Genomic DNA, 17000 nt, shown 5'->3' with positions numbered 1-17000 from the left:
CCTCTGTGACGTGTACGTGGTCAAGTGGGGCTATGTGGGGGCTTCACTAAATCAAGCCCTCAACATGCATAGGCAGATTTAAAACCCAAAATGGCAGCCAGTCAACATCAATAGTTGGACCATGATTTTGCTAGGGAGTGGGTAGGCTACAGAGGTTTGTTTTTGGGGGGACTAGAGCCAGAGCCCATGATGGAAAGGGAGTGATTGCGACCAAAACCAGCTTGTAACCCAACATAGGTTGTCAGCCTCCTGGTTTAAATTTTGGGTATAGCCTGTGGTTTCTCTACCACTAAAGAGTCCAAAATGCAGGTGGATGATCTCCCAAGAATCCAAGATGAGAAGAAGAGGACCTGAATTGATGGACCCAGCAGGTAATAAAGAAGCGTGGGGCATTCAAACCCATCAGACTATGAGTAGCTCAGAATTGACAGTACCCCAGAAAGGTATCGTGGGATTGGGATTTATGAAACTAAAGATATTTTCCTGTGTTTTTTTATTTTCATAACCTGCCATGGAATGGCAGGATTAGGTAGCACAAAGAAGGGGACACACGGGCACAGCATATTTTATTTTTAATTCATTGTTAATACCATGAGTCAAGCTCAAGAGCAATACAGTGCTTTATAACCACAGGGCACGAGGATTGGGCTTAGCATTTTCTACAGTAGCACAGTAGTATTGGTATTGGGAGGGCAGGAATTTTATTTGTCCTGAAGGTGTTGTTGAAAGAGCCATGTTTTATGAGTTTTGCGGAACTGGAGTATGGTGGGGCATTTTAAGTCTCTGCCAGGATTGAGTTTTAGATTGTCAGGTAGGCATGGTAGGAGAAATAATTTTGATAACTTTTCTACATAAGGCACCCGAGGTGTGGAGTTTACCTATCAAGTATGTTGATGTTCAGTTCAAGACTGCTTTGCACATTATACATGCAGATTTGAATATTATCTTGGAGGGCAGAGTAAGCCAGCAAAGCTCATGCAGTGCAGGAGAAATACAGTCAAATTTGCCAGTGTCTGACATTAGGGGGGCTGCAGTGAGTTGGGCTACCATTGCTTGTGTGGCTATAAGCATGGTAAGGGTAATTTTTCCCCTTTTAATGTGTGAGATCACGAGGCTTAGATTACCATGCGGAAGTAAGGTGGGGAAAAGGATGGTCTTATTTGGCAAAGAGTGAAGATCATAGCCACACAGTTTGCAACTTTTTGGCTATGTGCTTTGTAAGAAAAGGCTACTGTCAACAATGAAGCCTACACATTTAGCTGAGTGTGACAGCTGCACGATGAATCCTTACAGCCGCATATCATCCAGCCATTGTTTGCAGGGGGGCCAATGAGAATTAATTCAGTCTTGGGTGGGTTCAGTTTGAAGAAGGCATTTCACATCCATGTGTGGATGATAGCCATGCATTCACAAAGGGGAGAGATTTCCTCCAGCGTTGACCTATACACCAGCTGAGTGTGATCAGTGTATTCATGGATCACTATGTCAGACTGGTTTAGGAGAGTTTCCAAAAGTTCCATTTATAGTGTGAAGATGATTGCGAGAGGATGGAAACTTGGGACTCCCACACGTGACAGGGAGTCACCTAGATCTGAATGTGCCCATCTGTACAGCCTGGTATCTCCCATAAAGGTAGGAAGTGAATCATTGTATGATAGTTCCAGAGAAGCCCCTCCTGATGGTAAGGGGAAGAGGAGGACCATTAGTTGATCAACTGTGTCGAAGGCAGTCGAGACTTTTAAGAGGATTAGAAGGCACAAGTCTCCTGTGTCAGTAATTCACAGCGAATCGCCCACCACTTGGATGCTTGCAGTCTTGGTGCTGCATTAGGAACAGAAGCCAGGTTGGTAATCATAGAGGAGGGAAAACTGGTTGATTTTGGGAAGTGGCTGAGTTGAAACAACTTCCTCTATAAGCTTCCTGATGAACCGCAGGTTTGTGATGGGTCTGTAGTTGGCTTCTTCCTGAGAAGCAGTACAAAGAGCCGTAACCTTTCTTCAATGCATCTGGGAATTCACCTTTGCTGTAGTAGGTGTTCCCAATGCTGAGGAGAGCATGAGGTGCTGGGCCAGTGAGTTTATTTAATGGAGAGGCCGATTGAAGTCGCATGTGTAAGCAATAGCCTTAAGGGAAGCAAGTGTGTCTGGGTGATCCATATGAGATAGGACCAGGAGGTCAGCGTCTGAGAGGGTGAGAAGCAGCGCTCCATCTTCTCTTATTAATTTAACTCAATTTTATTTTTCTTGGAAAAATAAAATTCATTACATGATCAAAATAGTCATGGTTCCCCTCAAGCTGATATTGTGCACAAATAAAATGTCTCATACAAACTCATTGGTCGTTTTTCATTTTGGTCCTAGTTCAATAGCTAACAAGGTGCCCACGTATTTGCCTTGGGTTGAAGTTGATTGGCTTTCCAGAAACTCCACCCATCATATCTGCTTATCAGAATCCTTCAATGCAAATATGCGGTGTGTCAGGCAAAGTCTCAGGGTTCTGCATGCTAAATTCAGGTAGTGGGATACTTAGTTCAGCGCACTGTGCTTTCTAAAGGTTTTACAGGTGCCTGTGGGTGGGTCTCAACCCCTTGACCAACGCCTGCACTAGCCACTCCCACCGTGCTATGTCTAACAGTACCTTCCAACCCCAGGTGAGCTGTACCATTTATTTTCTTCTTCCACTTCTAATGACTGCTGAGCCTACTTGGCCTGTTGGAACCTTCCTGATCTGACAGACTTCAGGAATGGCCTGTCCCACTTGCACCTTCTTAGGCTTAGTGAATATATCTCTCCCTCGATCCTGAGCATTCTCCTCTGCCCCTTCCTTCCTATCAAAATGCCCTCCCTCCCCGCTAGTGCCTTCAAGTGGTAATGTTCATTCCCCAATAACTCTCTTTCCAGGTGGTAACCATTCCCCTTCAGTGGTTCCCTCTCCAGATGATAACCCTACTGTTCTAAGGAATCTCTCTCCAGATAAAAACCCTTCCCCTCCAATGACTTCCTCTTCAGATGGTAACCCTTTTCCTCCACTTTTATTATAACTCACTCCCCCCAACTTCCAACTCCCTTCGTAACTCTCCTTGCTCTCTAAAAAAGCTTCTCGCTTTCACATCTCCATTGAACATCTTATTCTGGCTCCCTCTCAAATACCCCCAGTGCCAGATATACCTGACTGCTTACACATGACTGCTGAAGTGGAGAGCTATGCATCACAGTGAAGTGGGTGTCTCTGAATAATGGGAGGGTCATCTCGCTGATACTGACAACATAGTTAATTTGTCAGAATGTTATGCAAATATGGTTAAAATATAAGTTGAATATTGAGAGTAAGAGAAACTCCAATGTGATACCTTTCACTTCAGAGAAAAATTGTAGTACACAAAGAGAATGATTACAAAATATATTTGGTAAGCATAAAACCATTCACATTTAATTAACCACTACTGCGAATTTTAATTAAGTCAATTGTTAGCCCACAAGTTAAACAGATTTGTTACAAAAAGAAAAGTAACAGTTTGATACAACTAATTTTTCAGCATCATATTATTAAAACCAAAACAATATACTGAACGCAATCCTGTTACAAAACTTTCGTTAAGCTACCACTGCTTTACTAGGTATGTTGTCTTTTATTTGGAGGAAGAAAAGCCCTCATACAAGAAACATTCTATCTGCATTTGCACTTCACTTCAGCTAGGGCTGGTCGAAGCATATCATTGTTTTTGGTGCCAAACAACAACCCTCCTCTAAAATGGATGATGGAAGTAACCACTCTTTATCTGGCCCAAACATTTGCCTTTGGAATGTTTACTGCCCTGGCCCCTTTGATGCTTAATAGTTATTCATCTCTTATTACACATCTAATATCAGAGACCTGTCTCTAAGCGTGGGACTGGAATTCGAACCTATGTTGCTCTGTGTTGTCTCGTTTCCAAGACAAACATGTTGCCCATGAGCTATCCTTCCGGCCCATGCAGGGATGCTGGTGGCATGCACCAACTACATTGGACCGAAGGGTGTAGAACCTTCAGGATTCAAACTCATAACCCTGTCTAACATGTCTGGCTAGCACAGGAAACAGAACTCATGATATTCCCTGACCATAAGGGGCTGCCCCGCCCCTCACCAGAATAACTTCCGATGCAGGCATCTAACAGTAAATTAGATTTGCTTGGTGGAAAAGCTTTGCCTGGTCTATCAGTATCACTGGACCACCATTAGGAGAACATCATCAGTGTCCAAGAGTATCTGCAAGCATTTGCGCCAAGTAGAAGATTCTGCCAGAATCGAAATAGACCTTGTGCTTAGTTATTATCCATGACATTATCAAGAAATGCTATGGTAAGCATATTATTTCGCAAGAATCGTACGCGTTCATTATCACACATGTGACAAGGTCCAAACTGATGCTATAAAGAAGATTCCAGGTGTAGTGTATGAAAACAACCCAGGAACTGCAGGAGTGTTTTAACACCAATAACATTTTTATTTTTATAACAGTGAAGTTTCTCAGCCTTGAATATATGTTAAGAATTGGGTAAAGACATGTACTGGGGCTAATAAACACTTTATCTCATTTGTTTATTAGTGGATCCCAACGCTGGTCCAAAACTTAGGCTATTTAGAAAGAGGCTACATCACTGCCACAAAGTATAGCAATAAACAGAGAATAGAAACTGTTTTTACTTAGTCATTTGGAGTCCTGATGGAGCAGCGTTTAGCTGTGAAACATGTTGATTCAACTCTTAATTATTAATTGTAAACAAATCTGCAACCTCATCATTTAAAAAAAAAGATTTATCATTAAGATGTTCTATTGTTAATCTAAGCATATATTGGAATGTCAACCTAGCTTTTCACCCCTCAGGGATGGAGAAGGCAATGTAGAATCTTAGTAAGAGACACCCAAAGGGTTTCATTGCGAGTTTGCCTGTATTTGTGTCAGAGTTACTGCCAAATTCCTCCAATGTTATTGCCACTTGGTCCCGCAGATTTTCTGTAGGATGGTAAGTGGACTGGTAATGTTAGCGTCCATCTTTTGAATCCAGAGGACTCTCGGAAGATTTGGGCAGATTTACACCGTGTGGTAAATCCGCCATGGTAAATCCACTGATCTTTTGAGATAAAGTGCAAGATTAATCTCCAGCTATTATCAGGATGTAAATCCTAGCCTTCACCCACAACCTCGGCTGTGCAGGAAACTGTCAGTAATTCTGTTACTGCTTTTACTGCCATTTATCCGATACTTCTGTACTTTTATTGAGGCCCAATGCGGTTTTCACACAATGCCAGAAGCAGTGCTACAAAGGGACATTTTCAAATGCTTTAAAGTTATAATGGCTTGATCACTGTAAAAGAGTGATTTTCATAGCATTTAATAATGACACTGAAGTTCCTATTTAATTCTCATTTGGCTGCATATAAAATATATTGAATTTTGTTTGGTTTTCTGAATTTGTGTGTTTTGACAACATTCATCAATGTGTGTGTGTGCAGATCTTTACAAGCAATCGATTTATTTAAAAAGGGTGAACTGAGTGGCTTAGAAATATCTCAAGGCTTTTTTGTCATGGGTGTTGTTCATGTCTACGTTTCTACATTAATTAATATGCTTTTAAAGAGCAGATGTCAGAATTATTTAAATCATTTGAGATTTTGCTTGTTGGAACAATCTTCTGCATTTTTCGGTTTTCAATTTTGCCAAACATAGAATTTGAGCCCTAAACCCAGAAAAGGCAGCGTCCCACCCAGAGTGAGGCTACTTCGTGGCTAACCTGATAGGTTTCTGGTTTAGCTAAAGCGACAGAGAAGCCCCTGCAAGGACGACTTCTCCCCTTAACATTAACGGGCCCTTGGATGGGATGGATGGCTGAATCCTTCCCGCTTTGACAACACCCTCATGGGTGAATCATAATCTTTTCTGAAGCAATTTCTGAACAAGTTTGCAGGATTTCAAACCACTCAAAATGCATGGGGTTCAAGTTTTCATCAGACTGATTTGCCCCTGTCTGGTTATCATCAACTTTAAAAATCCTGCAATCTGGTGATTAATAACTAGTTATAGACACACGGTTTGAAGCCATATGTTTGAAACAACTACATTTGAAAATGCATTGCGTCAGTATTCATTTTATTACTGTAAATGCAAGTTCGAAATTGTAAATTTCACATTTGATCTGATTTGCGTTTGTATGTTATTACTCTCTTCTCCAATTATGCCTCTCCTATGCCACCTTCCCATTTCTTGGTAACCTTGCTCCCATTTGCTAGTTTTTAAAATGTTTCTAACAGCACATGGAGGATAAAAGACAGACCATATAACCTGTTCTCACATATTGTACATTGGTGTCCTGATAGAGCAGTTTCACCTGTGAAACACACGTTAATTCAACACTAAATTAACAGTTGCAAAGTTAAAACCAGATACTGGTTAATTTTTTAGACGTTCTACCACAAAGTCGACACTTCCCTCCTTGATCAACATCTATTCTGGATGATCTGCTAACACCAACATGAACATTCGACGTATAGGTCAGTAATACTTCAGATATCAGCATTATTTCTATTGAAGAATTATATTAAGCAAAAACAAGATAGTGACAACACTGCCCGTGTCCTTTCTGACACCTCCTGCATCACTATTTGTTATGAGTGAGTTAAAAGTGAAATCTCAGTGAGGCAGTAGAAGGGCCCAAACTGAGGGCACGCTTCAGTGATTGGGCTAGCTCAGCACTGCTGGAGCCTCACTATTATCTGACCGTGTTTTACAGCTGGGACATTTGATCAGACTTACCCAGCTGACCAACATCTGGTGTCATATATATATACATATAATTCTATTAGAATGATTGTGCATTAGGATCTGATCATGTGCACAGCCATACTTACCCGATCATGCTAAAATCCAATACAGGAAAAGTAAACATTATCATTTGGCAGTCATTGGAACCCAAAGGAGCGACTGACATCACAGCTTTTTGACCCCACATCGAAGCCCTGACTCCGTCCAAATCAGTACACATGGTTCAATGTTACAAACATTTTAATGGAGCACCAACTCCGATGAGGATTATGAACTCACTGATTCAAGCTAGCAAGTTGTAACCATTTTTATCACAGGCATAACTGTCAAATCTAAAACCCTTTGGTCATTTTTATTTTCCCAAGATGCATGTTGATTTAATCCTAAACAGGCCGGATTCCTCTCTATTGTTATTTGACCACCTCCCCTTTCTCATTGGGTTATTCTGAAGAGAACAATAGGTTGTGTACATGACTCTACATCTTTGAATGAAAATAAACTTCCATACACAAATCATAATGTCCTTCTAGGTTGTGATAATGTTTTTGTTCAAAAAGACGTGCAGCATTCTTATTGAGACTAAAATAGGTGCTTGGAGCTGTCATTAGAAATGTAATACTGTAACATTTTAAAAATAGCCAGTTTATAATGTTTTTATTACAATGTTAGTACAATTAAATAATTTTATTTTTTTAAACCTGCTTTTACAAAGGAAACACCATTCCCTATGATATTTTTTCCATATGTGCATAAAGCTGCCAGCAATGGCTGTGAGGGCTCTAGAAAATGGGCACTTCACAAGGAGACTCTCGCCCACATATAAAGAGAGAGAGTGAGGCAGTAGAAGAGCCCACATTGAGGGCACGCTTTAGAGATATAGCATGACATAGAGGAAAAGAGAGTGCAGAGAGAAAGAGTGAAAGAGGTGGAGAAAGAGCTAGATCAGTCTAATCTATGACTGGCACAATTAGTTAAGATAAAAAATACTTTGCCATAGCAATCACCTGATGGCAAGCCTATTCTCGCAAGACATTGATTTGGTCAGAATCTAGCCATTTCTCTGCCAATCATCTTCCACTCTTCCTTTGCATCTTTGGTCTGGGTAACAGCAATTCTCCAATAAACCATGCACACCCCTTGTATGGAAAGATGATGGCAGACTTTTGGTTATCAAATTGGTGGTTGTTTTGAAAGATATTACAATCTGCCATAGGTTCATAAATGGCATATTTGTCTGTGACTAGTCATGAAAAAGTACTTGCTTATTAACACACTTCAAGAAAACAAAATAATACAATGGAGTAGTTCACATCAGATCTCAGTTTCAGACTGAATTGGTTGGAAAAAAGGCATTTCAGTTTTTAACTCAGATCAATTTCTTAGTTGATTGTCAGCTCTGATAAGGGTCTGTATGTATTGCACTTCATTGTTGCATGTACATTTTGATCTCCCGGTGAAATATTCTTCTGAGTATCCCAAACTAAATGTTGTCTGAAAAATAAATGAAAAAGTTAACAATTCTCCACCTTTTGTTATGACTGAAGCTTTTGAATAGTGCCAAAATGGCGTCTTTCAAAATGTGCACGAGGCCCTTCAATATATTATTCTATTTGCAACAATTAACATGCCAGTACAAGGGTGAAAAGTCACACAAATTTACAGTATTATGCTTACGCCAAACAGTCACAACCACAAACAAAATGGGGTCAATATATCAAAATCACCATAATTATGAAATGGAAATACAGAGCAACATTGGATTGTAAAGGAAACAGTGTGCAGTGCTATCATAGGTGGCCTAATGTATGAACTCTGTATTTTACTAAGAATTGGTTTATTGTCTATTTCAGCAGCAGGAAGCACCACCGCACTGACCCACCAGAAGAAGAAGCAGTGACCGAAGCAGATGCCTGACCACCATGTCCTCGCTCACCAACTTCACAGTCATTTGCAAGCCATCCAGTCAGGTGACTAGAAAAGATTGAAAGAGTTAAGGGCACCTTCAAGACCCTGTCCACACTCTGCACAACACCAATAAATATGGCGTTGCTACGCTGTTATGGGGTGATTGGCCCATTGCTCATTGACATGACCGGAAAATACTGGAGGTGCCAAAACACTTTAAAGTGCTGGCCTGTGGTATGCAGAATCACCAGATCAGCAGCAAAAGTGTTCCTCGTGCACCTAGCAACCACAAAGAGAGACAGTATCCCAAATGGAGGCCTACCCAAAATGTCCTGTTGGAGGTATTTAGGGTGGTATTTGAGGTTGGTGGTATTTTGGGGTATTTCATGGTATAGTGGTGAGCCTAGCTTTAGAGTACTGCCTGATAATTGTTCTTATACCGGGATCACTAACTGTAACGAAATACTGGACTTAGTACACTTTAAACAATGAATTTATCCCCTTGCAGTATCTTATTTACAATACCACAATATGCCATTTTGGCTTCCATCTCAGACTACAGTTACCATGTAAATGAAACATGAATATTCACAAAGATAGCCCTTCTGTAACCCAGTGTACAATAACCAGTTTGGTTGTTGTCCTATCACACATGACAAAGTGAAATTACCAAAGGCATACAATCTCACTACTGGTTACACCCAGGGCCCCGTGTTACCATCACAGATCAAACACGTAACAAATATTCTGAAATGATTGAACTTTTGAATTGTTATTCTTTATCAGAGGTTAGAAATATGCAAGATACAGACTTAACATACAATGCAAAATGTTCACATAGCCCCTACAGCTTGGTGCCAGGAATCAAAAATAAACATTTCTAAGTGAACTTCACTTGCGGTTATTTTTCTCTGCAATGAAAGGGCCTTGCTATGCTAGATTTCAAAATATATATTTTTTTAATTATAAATGAGCCTTAAGGGCAGTGTATTTTGGTAACTAGTCAGCACTCTGAGAAAAATGTCCTTGAGCTTCTAACAAGTCTTGGCGGAGACTAAACTACTATTACATTTGAATTTGGTTGCATGAATAAAAAAAATATAAACAGTTATGCACGTTTAAGACTTCACTGTATGGTGCCTAAAAATGAAATGTCGACCTCTGACAAGTTAATAATGATATTCTCCACCCCACATGATCCAATACTAAGCATTCAAACATTAGCACGCTCCTCAAATTAACTGAACTCACCAAGGATAATCTTTAAGTTTGTGTCTGTCCCGAACTGCCAACGCCCCATCTAGCTGCCGGCCACCCTCTTCTAAGTTTGGAAACAGCATCTCTCTGCACACATCTGTCCGCAGGGTAAGCAAAACTCTTCTGAGACGGCTGCCTGCCAGGAACCCGAAGCCAGAGAGTGAGAGAAAAAAAACCCAGCCCTTTCCTGACCAGCCTTTTAAAGCATTTTTCCGAAACCTACCCAGAATATAGATCCTACCTACATAAACTGTAGAAATGCCTGCCCCTTTCTGTGGCCTCATGTGACATTTAAAACCACCTTCCTTTTTGTCAATCAGCCAGCCCTCCAGATAGTTCTGAAGCACATGGCCAATCTGCCGGCTTAGAGCAGAACCAAATTGGATGCAAACATAACATTTGCCCCATTTCCTCCTCTGAAAGTATTAAACAATAAGCTAAATGAACTTCACATTCCACACTTCTGACTTTTCACATCTTCATTCAAACACAGTGCACCCTTAATTCTGCATGTTTTTTAATCATATTTCCAAACTAACCCTGCACAACCCAAATGCCTTAGATTTATCAATCTGCAACACATTTAGATAACCAGCGTGAACTTTTGTGCACTGATTGTTAGTATCATGGTATGTTATATGTTAGAGGGATAAGGTAAATTAGTATATGTTAGTCTCATGTTTTTATTTTAGTGCAACTCAGCCCATAACCGTGGTGTGGTGTGGTGTTGTAAAGTGATAACACCCTGTTATGCAATGCCCAATTCAAAACCTTTATTTTTCTTGCATGTGTTCTGTGCATTTCCCATAATTACATCTACTAGATTGAGTCTCACAATGGAGTCTCACACTCATGTTCTCCACTGGAAGCAATCTTTTACCATGTTGAAATGCAGAGTCCTAGTTGAAATCCATGCCTTTGCTAAAATGTGGACGTTAAAATGTAGAGGTATCCTTGTTGAAATTCAGAATACCTTTCCCTACAGTCCTCACACAACCATTGCAACAATATTGACCGACTACCTGGTCATGTGTCTAAAAAATATAGACAGTGCAGGATTAGCAGCAGAAGGGCACGCAGCATCCACAGCAAAGACCTGCTAAACTGGACTTCCCTGCTGCATTGCCATTGGCTCATCACACGGGAATTCGGCAAATGGCATAGTTACTTGATTGTGTTCTGCCCCCAGAAAGCAAATGATGTATTTGGATAAGGGTATCCCCTTTATGTTTATGCATGGACCATGATGTGGAGTGTGCTCATACCCCTGGCCCATCACAGGAAAATATTCAAATCAAATCAGGCGACAGTACTTGATTGATCAGACCTCAGCACCTCCTGCCCGTCCTGCAGGGAGTGCCATCAATCATGAACTGCAAAAGAAACACTTTTCACTCCATGTCACAAAGACCCACACACCCCACACCAATGCACAATCAGACACCACAAATGAAGAAAAGAAATGCATGCTCAATGGCACGTCAGTCAGCAATCATGCTGGGACATGCAGAAGCTCATCCTCAATTGACACCTTGACATCCTCATTACAGAAACCTATTATACAAACACCTCCTCTACAACCCTTGAACACCTGGTGGCCCCGGAATGCTGGAAACACATGCACACTGAGAAACAGGCAGAGAGGTGGGAGTAGGAATAGTCCAAAAGAGATGCAGCTTCCTCTTTGCCCCATATGCTTCAGCTCTCCGAAGGTGGCAAACCAGCAGATGAAGAAGTAAGAGCCACCCTTTCTACACACTGTGTGCTCATCACCCACTAAAGGCCAGCAGGCCCATCCACAATGTTTATGGCCAACTTCTCCAACTGCCTCACTGGCCTCACTCGGCTCTTCCAGTCCACTAGTCACCCACTCTTTGCAGATGACTTCTGGATATAAGACAGCGCCACATAATGCAAATATGAGCTCCACATCACCCCTGAGGAAAGGAACATAAATGTTCCATTGTAACTGCTTTCCCGTGAAAATGGGCAATGCTGTGACATCCACCCCCATGGAATCCAGTGCAGAGGCATCAATGCAACCTCTATGTGCTGGTCGAACATTAGCTGACTTGCTTTGTAACCCACCATGAAACAATCACATCAACACAACTACCCCAACCTATTTTTAACTCTACAAAAGCTATTACAAACAGTTCTAAAGAAGCACACTGACATTGCTTAGAACGGATTAACCTCAACTTCCCACCAATCAAACTTCCCACAGGCCCATAGAACAACCCCTTCCACATCTGGGTATAGCCTGGTGTAGAGGCAATGACCCATAAATCAATGATCACAGTTTGTCTCTCCATGTGAGAGAGGGTATGCCCAGACGTGGGTCCCTTGCTCGCTGTGCCATAGGGAACCAGGCTGCACCTCACTGAGGAGGTCCAACAAGGCCAAAACATGTCTGGGGTTGCTTGGTTTTCTCTGCAGAGGGGACCTGGCCTAGCAGTTCGGGCTGGGCTGCTACCATTGGTGGCGGCAGCTGACTGATTTGAACATGGCTAGACCCCTTTTGCAATGGCGCAGACGGGCTGAAAAACGGTGGTGTGGAAGGTTGCCCAAAGCAATTGCCAGTGGTTCAGATTCATTCGAAACCTTCCACCCATCACTTTTATGGTCACAGTTTGTCTCTCCATGTGAGAGAGGGTATGCCCAGACGTGGGTCCCTTGCTCGCTGCGCCATAGGGAACCAGGCTGCACCTCACTGAGGAGGTCCAACAAGGCCGAAACATGTCTGGGGTTGCTTGGTTTTCTGTGCAGAGGGGACCTGGCCTAGCAGTTCGGGCTGGGCTGCTAACATTGGTGGCGGCAGCTGACTGATTTGCACATGGCTGGATGCCTTTTGCAATGGCGCACGGGCTAAAAAAACGGTGGTGTGTAAGGTTTCCCAGAGCAATGCCAGTGGTTCAGATTCATTCGAAACCTTCCACTCAACACTTTTGTGGCCATAAATCAATTGTAAACTAAAAGCAGCTCCCAGTGTGTACTAACAAGCTATCATATGAGCAAAAAGTGACTATTGCCGCAAAAACATTACAGAAGCCATAAACGGCTGTGGCGGCCACTGGCTCAACAGACAACTAGGGCAGAACGGTACTATACTTTCTTTCTCTTTTATGTAGATTAAAATTGCTATGGAAGGGTAGCAAGGCCTATGGTGCTCCCTAAGGGAGAGGAATCCACAGGACCAGAACAGTGCTTAGGGCAAGGATTATCATAAAGACAGAGATCCTGAGTCCGTCCCTGTACTGGGTTACAGCCTTCATGTCCCTGGTAGATCAGACCACCACTCATAGTTGCTGACAGTTTAGAGGGCTCCTAGACACTTTGTTCTTGATGGTTGATGGTCCTTTCTTGACGGGCGTCTTCGGGATCACAATGTTGTATAGTTCCTCCTGGACACACTGCTACCAGACACCATCACACCATGCTCATAGGTCGCCTCACGAGGATCAGGCCTCAAACACTTAAAGGTGTCAGGACCACAGGGTACTATTAGGTTCCCCTCCCATTCAGGGCTATTAGCTTCGTTGTTAAGCATTAGGGCTGGAATGGAGTTTCTTTCTCTCTGTCATAGAGGATGGGGTTGGCACACCAACCTCCCAACCAGCCTGTGGTTCAAACTTAGCCCAACACTTTACTCAGGATATCAAGGTCTTTTTGCTTCTTTCTCCTCTCCTTCTCCCAATCTTACCTTCCTGGCACTCCTTACATTCCCTTCCTTGTCTTACTTCTGTCTTACTGACAGCCTCTTTCCTCCAAATTGCCTCTACCAACTCCCTTCTGTTCTCTAGTTGTTGACTCGCTTATATGTCTTCCATTTTCTCTTTCCTCTTCCTCACTATTTTCTTTCCTTATTACCACTTTGTTCGTTCCCACTACTGACCTGGTTCCTTCTTCTAGGGGTGTTCTCTTTTTTGTTTCTCCTCCCTTCTCCTTCCAGGTGTTTCTATTGCTTTTCCTCAGTATTACAATTCTCCATTTGCTCTCATTTCCTCCTTGCCTTCATGCTCTCCCTTGCTCTTTTATATCTCATCCTCTTTCCTTGCTTCCCCTCCCCTCCTCTCTCTTGCCCACTCTCCTTTACCTGCTTCTTGCCTTTTTTCTCTCCCCTGATTTCTCTTGTCTCCACTTCACCACGGCTCTCTCACCTTAACCCTCGCTCTCTCTCCATCTCTCGCTCTCTCTCTCTCAGCACTCCTGGTAATCCGTCACCTAACACTCCCACTACTGATCTAAAAGCAAGCCTCTTACACCCAGTTAATTGGGCTGCCAAATCCAACTTTGGGGACATCTGACGGTGCATAGCATTCACGCTGTGCGATTGGCTGATTGTCCTGCCTCCAGTCATCCACCCAGGTGAACCCACAAACCTTTGGAAGCTTGTGCAGGGGTCCACAGCCACACAGACCAAAGTTATGAAAGGCGAGTCCCCATGTTTTGGGAACATGCAGCTTTATCATGGGGGCTGTCTAACTCCACCATGATACCATAGGATCCAATTTGCGTCTATATGCGTGTGTGTGGTGCACTTTTCAGACCACGATTTCTGATTGTCTCTGCTGCTCAGAGAATCATGTTCACGAACCCTGCAGACTTGTGTTCAAGTTGGCACTGCTCAGGGGGCTTTCATGAGGCCAGGAACTGTACCTCCCAGCCTACATATGAAGATGGGGATGGGCTTGAGGTCCTGAAGGATACACTGTACACGACCTCCTTCACTAGCATCGTTTAGTGGGCTGTGGTCCCCTGTCCCCGGGCTCTCCAGGATCACATCCCATAGCCTCTCCTCCATGACATGGTCACACAGCGCAGAGGTTCCGGCAGTCATTAACACCACTGACACCCCCTCGGCCATCCCATCCACCCACGAACCTAGCAACAATCTTTCAACCTTCTTTATAAAGCTAGTTCAAAAGATCAGACCAACTGTGTCATACCCCAAAAATGAGCATGAAATTAAGCCACCATCAGAAACCCCGATATTAATTTGCTGATACCTTTTGCAACAAAACCTTTCACAGGTGCCAAAGCAAACAGGCAATATATCCCACAATGCACTCCTGTGCACTAGCCTCCAAGAAACCCACCAAGATGGCGTATGTCTACCAACCCAGCTGTACCACTGATTCTTTATTGTTTAGTTTAATCTGTTATAGCCAGTCCACGTCTGGAAAAGTTATAAGGAGACACAAGGAAAGTGAGAGAAAGGCGGCGAAGTGTGTGGTCTTTAATCTGTTTTCCATTTTGAATTCTGAACTCAGTCAGTTAGACAGAAACCAATAGAGCAGACCTGGAATGTAAAGGGCGGGCTGGGGCATGAAGACAAAGGGGTGGTGGAGGGGCGGTGTACACATCCAATGGCAGAGGGAAACAATCTCCGTGCCACCCATATCTTCTGCAGCAGGTGTTGTGTACCAACACTTTTCCATCCACACCAGGTTCCCTCTTCAGACATCTTCGAGCATTGGATTCATCTATTATGTTGAGAGTTTTTTTTTACGCCAGTACCAATTGACCGGTCCTACAGCTCTGAGGCTTGCCCGCAAGGCAACAAACTGTAAAGGCCAACTGCTTCCTACCCAAAATCGACCAATGAGGGTGGGACAGGGGCATTTTCAAAGCATGATAAGAAGGACCTGAGAACTGTAAGGATACAAGTTAGCATTTGCAAAAGAGGAGTGGCAAGAACGGCTCCAGCCATGTTTCAGAGTGCCCTCGAGCCCTGCCCAGATAGGGCGATCATGGAGCAATGGTGCTTAAAGCCTTTGACAATTCAGGGGTAGGACAGGATGGGGCCCTTCTCTGCCGTATCACAGCACATTATGGCAGTTCACATGCAAGAGGATCCAAGCTACCCTCTCAATGTTAAGCGTGTTCCTGTGCATAGAGCCTCATTGCAGACTCTTTGGTAGCTTTCAAACAGGCAGTGTGTCACAAATACCGCCTACTTAAACCGCTCCCACATTGCAGCCCAGGCTGAGTATATAGCCTGGAGCTACATAGCTCAATTTTAAAAGTGAAATTTCGCTTTGAAAATCCACCAATGTTTACCTCCACCCAAAGAGCTGAAGGCAAAAAATGGCAAACGTTTCCAGAATATTATAGTTTTTTTTTTAACTGTTGAATACAGGGGAGAAGGTTTTCAGCAGTTTCTTAGGAAGAATGCATGAAAATATCCCCTTTGCCCATTTTCTGCAAGAAAAAAATACACTTAAGGTAGAGTGGTGGTATGGCCCTCTAGTGTACGTAGACCATCTTCATCTTCATGGAGAGGATGTAAATAGATATTGTTTTAAAATGGATGCAGATTTCCCCAAATACCACTATCTGAATTTCAGTAACTCCATGTTCTCAATAATGTAAAAAAATACTTATGACCAATGATGTCCTCAACATTGCGGCCATTTCTGAACCCCGCGTTGCTACTTGCAATTGGCAGAGCTTCCTTTTAGCGAGTCGATATGTGGACACGTTCTGTACAAATGTATTACTCCAGATCTTTCTGTTTCTTCTATCACTACAGCTAAGCACACCGGCTTTTCAGGTTATTCAGCCCATTCTCAAAACAGTTAGGCGCAGCACACTGCTATCTTCATCGGCCATTAAAAAGGGTAAACATGACGACTACCCCTTGCATTCATGATTTGCAGCGGCAAGAACAAAAAACATAAGGCTTTGCTATTTCAACAGGCTTCTTCTGTCCATATTGCAACCCATTTCCCATTATGAGGGCAAAGAACTCAAAGATGTTGTTGTTAACGAACATAGGAGGAGCAACTACGAATCTGGCAAGACCAACAACCACATGCACGTGATCACTTAGGCAACGCACTTCCCAGCTCTTTACTCTGACTGGGATGTCCATTTTAATGAGCTCCCAACACACCACTTCCAACTATTCACACGCTGTCATCTTCGAGATTTTACAAGTAGGCCCCAGCCAAATTCCCAACCAATAATCTCAAATTTGTGATATCAGTTTGGGCTCTTGAAGTCTTGAAATGAACGAATGAGGTGATTCGAAT

At 42.8% G+C, this 17000-nt stretch overlaps 1 long non-coding RNA gene across 1 annotated transcript in view; it reads right to left on the bottom strand.

The window, feature by feature from the left end:
* Positions 1–7023: 7023 nt before the first annotated feature.
* LOC138488298 (uncharacterized) overlaps positions 7024–17000 on the bottom strand; it is a 223070-nt gene continuing 213093 nt past the window's right edge. The window contains exon 4 of the long non-coding RNA XR_011274631.1: positions 7024–8292. This is a non-coding gene — a long non-coding RNA (uncharacterized lncRNA). The remainder of the gene's footprint in view (positions 8293–17000) is intronic.

Source organism: Ambystoma mexicanum, chromosome 9 (genome assembly GCF_040938575.1).
Source record: "Ambystoma mexicanum isolate Mex_15411 chromosome 9, UKY_AmexF1_1, whole genome shotgun sequence".
In the NCBI taxonomy this organism is placed as follows: domain Eukaryota; kingdom Metazoa; phylum Chordata; class Amphibia; order Caudata; family Ambystomatidae; genus Ambystoma; species Ambystoma mexicanum.
Note: the sequence above shows the minus strand (reverse complement) of the source record. Positions and strands in the feature narration are given on the sequence as shown.